We start from the raw sequence: 4,297 nt of genomic DNA on the forward strand, positions 1-4,297 counted from the left end.
CTGCAAGTTCTATGGACTTCCATCTGAAGATCCTTATCAGTTTTTAACTGAGTTCTTGCAGATTTGTGAGACTATAAAGACAAATGGAGTAGATCCTGAAGTCTACAGACTCATGCTTTCCCTTTTGCAGTAAGAGACAGAGCTAGAATATGGTTGGATTCACAACCTAAGGATAGCTTGGACTTATGGGATAAGCTGGTCACGGCTTTCTTGGATAAATTCTTTCCTCCTCAAAAGCTGAGCAAGCTTAGAGTGGATGTTCAGACCTTCAAAAAAAAAGATGGTGAATCCCTCTATGAAGCATGGGAAAGATACAAGCAGTTGACCAAAAGGTGTCCATCTGACATGTTTTCAGAATGGACCATATTAGATATATTCTATTATGGTCTATCTGAATTTTCAAAAATGTCATTGGACCATTCTGCAGGTGGATCCATTCACCTAAAGAAAACGCCTGCAGAAGCTCAAGAACTAATTGACATGGTTGCAAATAACCAAATCATGTACACTTTTGAGAGGAATTCCGTGAATAATGGGACGCCTCAGAGGAAGGGAGTTCTTGAAATTGATGCTCTGAATGTCATATTGGCTCAGAACAAAGTGTTGACTCAACAGGTCAACATGATTTCTCAAAGTCTGAATGGATGGCAAAATGCATCCAACAATACTAAAGAGGCAGCTTCTGAAGAAGCTTATGATCATGAGAACCCTGCCATGGCAGAGGTAAATTACATGGGTGAACCTTATGGAAACACCTATAATTCATCATGGAGAAATCATCCAAATTTCTCATGGAAGGATCAACAAAAGCCTCAACAAGGCTTTAACCATGGTGGACGTAATAGGCTGAGCAATAGCAAGCCTTTTCCATCATCTTCTCAGCAACAGACAGAGAATTCTGAACAAAACACTTCTAATTTAGCCAATTTAGTCTCTGATCTGTCAAAAGCCACTTTCAGTTTCATGAGTGAAACAAGATCCTCCATTAGAAATTTGGAGGCACAAGTGGGCCAGCTAAGTAAGAAAGTCATTGAAACTCCTCCCAGTATTCTCCCAGGCAATACAGAAGAGAATCTAAAAGGAGAGTGCAAGGCCATTGATGTGATCAATATGGCCGAATGCACAAGGGAAGAGGAGGACGAAAATCCTAGTGAGGAGGACCTCCTGGGACGTCTCTCAAGCAAGAGGGAGTTTCCTATTAAGGATCCAAAGGAATCTGAGGCTCATATAGAGACCATAGAGATCCCATTAAATCTCCTTCTGCCATTCATGAGCTCTGAAGACTATTCTTCCTCTGAAGAGGATGAAGATGTGACCGGAGAGCAAGTTGCTCAATATTTAGGAGCTATCATGAAGCTGAATGCCAAGTTGTTTAGTAATGAGACTTGGGAAAGTGAACCTCCCTTGCTCATTAGTGAACTAGATACATGGATTCAGCAAACTCTACCTCAAAAGAAACAAGATCCTGGCAAATTCTTAATACCTTGCACCATAGGCACCATGACCTTTGAAAAAGCTCTGTGTGATCTGGGGTCAGGGATAAATCTTATGCCACTCTCTGTAATGGAGAATCTGGAGATCATTGAGGTACAACCTGCCTTGTTCTCATTACAATTGGCAGACAGGTCATTGAGATAAGTAAAAACAAATTTCCAACACACAAATCTAACCGGCAAGTGTACCGGGTCGCATCAAGTAATAATAACTCACAAGAGTGAGGTCGATCCCACAGGGATTGATGGATCAAGCAAGTTTAGTGGGTGATTAGTTTAGTTAAGCTAACATTGAAGGGATATTGGATGAAATGTAGCCAACAGAATTATAAATGACAGGAAATTTAAAGTTGCAGAAGGTAAAATTGCATAAAACTTAAAGTGCAAGAAAGTAAAATAGCTGAAACTTAAATTGCACGAAAAGTAAATTGCATTAAATGTAAAGGGGATTGGGTGCAGGAAATTTAAAATTCAATAAGAAAATGTAAAGAGTAATCAAGCAGAGAAGTAAAAGATGAAATAAGTGCAGCGGATTTAAACAGAAATGGAAAATTGCTTGAAGAAGCAACACAGAATGTAACTCAGCTTGATTTTGAAATTTAAAGAGACAAGATCTCAGGGAATCAATGAGACTAGAAAACAAGTCTAGATCTCAATCCCTTCCTTGATCCAACAGCAAACAAGATGCAGGAAAATTAAAGATGAAAGCAATGAAGAAAACTTTGATTCAAATCACAATTCACTTGAAAGTTTGCAGAAGAAGAACAAGAGATTTCAGATCAAGTGAAACATAATTCTTTCAATTCTTGATCCAAAATTCAAGCAGAAATGAAAACTAAGAGAGAGAACTCTCAAATCCTAATGCTCCCTAGGGGAGCTAGCCTCTTTCTAATTCAGCTCCTATTAGAGCCAACCTCCTTTTTTTTATTGAGCTCTCATTGATGCCTTTATATAGGCTTTACAAAATGAAAAATGAAAATGAAATTAAAACAAATTACAAAAATGAAAATCCTAATTTAATTGATCAATGTGCCTTTGAGTGATGATGTGGGCTTTGCTTGCTTTGGATTTGAGGAGAAATGGGTTTGGTTGGCCTTGATTCAATTTGGTGAGGAATTGAATTAAATTGAATTTTGGCCCAGATGTTGCTCCCAGGAGGCTGCCCTGCCCTTGTGGATGGCAGAGCAGGAAATGGTGCGTGCGGCCCTCGTTGCGTGCGTGCTTGGTGCGTCAGGATGCTGCCCTGCCCTTGGGGAGAGCAGGGCAGTGGTGGCATGGTGCGTGCCATGCTTCCCTGGGCCGTGTCAAAGTGATGCGCGCAAGCACGACATTGCCCTGCTCTCCAAGAGGGCAGGGCAGAAAATTGAGCGCTACTTTGCTTTGGAGTGAAGCTCCAGCTTCGAGCCTTGGTGGAAGCACATTGGTTTATTTTCACTTATTTTTGGCCCTTAAAGATGCCTTTCGTTCCTGGCTCAATTGTATGCCAAATATGGAGTTTTATATATCGTTGGAAAGCTCTGAATGTCGGCTTTCCAACGCAACTGGAAGCACATCAATTGAACGTCTGTAGCTCAAGTTATAGCCCTTTGAAGGAGGCATGGTCATGCTGTGAGCGCCCAGATTTTACCTTAGCGAAAATTCTTGCTTCCAACCTCACTTTGCATCACGATTCTGCCCTGCCCTTGGCAAGAGCAGGGCAGTGTATGCTGGTTGCCTATTCTTCATTAATTTGGTCATGGACTACGCTTTTAAAAGCGTGGCCTATGCCTCCAAAGTGTGCTCCAACTTCAAAGTATGCTCCAAAGCTCTTTTTTTCCTCTTTTTTTGTGCTTCTTTGCTTCTTTTTCTTCTTATTTCCTACAAGATTTATAAAATTAAAAGATCAAGGAAATCTTCCAATTAAGCACAAAAGAATGCAATATTTAAGCACTAATCATCAATTTCTTGTATGAAAAAGCATAGAAAAATAGGTATATGATGACTTGTCATCAATGGCCATCCCTCTGTGACAAAAGAGAGTAAGCACAAAGAGCTTCTCTCAGTTCAGAGTCAAGAAGAGCCCCCACAGTCAAACTCTAAGTTTGGTGTTGGGTGGCCACAACCAAACACTATGTTTGGTGTTAAGACCCCATATCCAAACTCTAAGTTTGGTGTTGGGATTATACAACATTGACCTGATCACCTTTGTGGCTCCATGAGAGCACAATGTCAAGCTATTGACATTAAAGAAGCGCTTGTTGGGAGGCAACCCAATTTTTATTTATCTAATTTTTATTTTATTTTTATTTTGTGTTTTATTAGGTGCATGATCATGTGGAGTAACGAAAAAAATATAAAAATTAAAAATAGAATCAAAAACAGCAGAAGAAAAATCACACCCTGGAGGGAGGACATACTGGCATTCAACGCCAGTAAGGAGCATCTGGCTGGCGTTCAACGCCAGAACAGAGCATGAATCTGGCGCTGAACGCCAGAAACAAGCAACATTCTGGCGTTTGAATGCCAGGAATGTGCCTTGAGGAAAGCTGGCGCTGAACGCCAATAACAAGCATGAAACTGGCGTTCAACGCCAGAAAACATGCTACATATGGGCGTTGAACGCCCAGAACATGCTTTACATGGGCGTTGAACGCCCAGAACGTGCATCACCTCGGCGTTTAAATGCCAAAATGGTATTGAAAGGCATTTTACATGCCTATTTGGTGCAGGGATGTAATTCCTTGACACCTCAAGATCTGTGGACCCTACAGGATCACCTCAGGATCTGTGGACCCCACAGGATCCCCACCTAACATATTTCCACC

General features: G+C 41.0%; 1 non-coding gene across 1 annotated transcript; it reads right to left on the reverse strand.

Moving 5' to 3' along the window:
- Positions 1 to 243: 243 nt before the first annotated feature.
- On the reverse strand, positions 244 to 347 carry LOC127748115 (small nucleolar RNA R71). The gene has a single exon (XR_008010058.1). It is a non-coding gene; the product is annotated as a small nucleolar RNA R71 (small nucleolar RNA).
- Between the last annotated feature and the right edge of the window lie 3,950 nt (positions 348 to 4,297).

The sequence above is a fragment of the Arachis duranensis genome, chromosome 5 (genome assembly GCF_000817695.3).
Source record: "Arachis duranensis cultivar V14167 chromosome 5, aradu.V14167.gnm2.J7QH, whole genome shotgun sequence".
NCBI lineage: Eukaryota > Viridiplantae > Streptophyta > Magnoliopsida > Fabales > Fabaceae > Arachis > Arachis duranensis.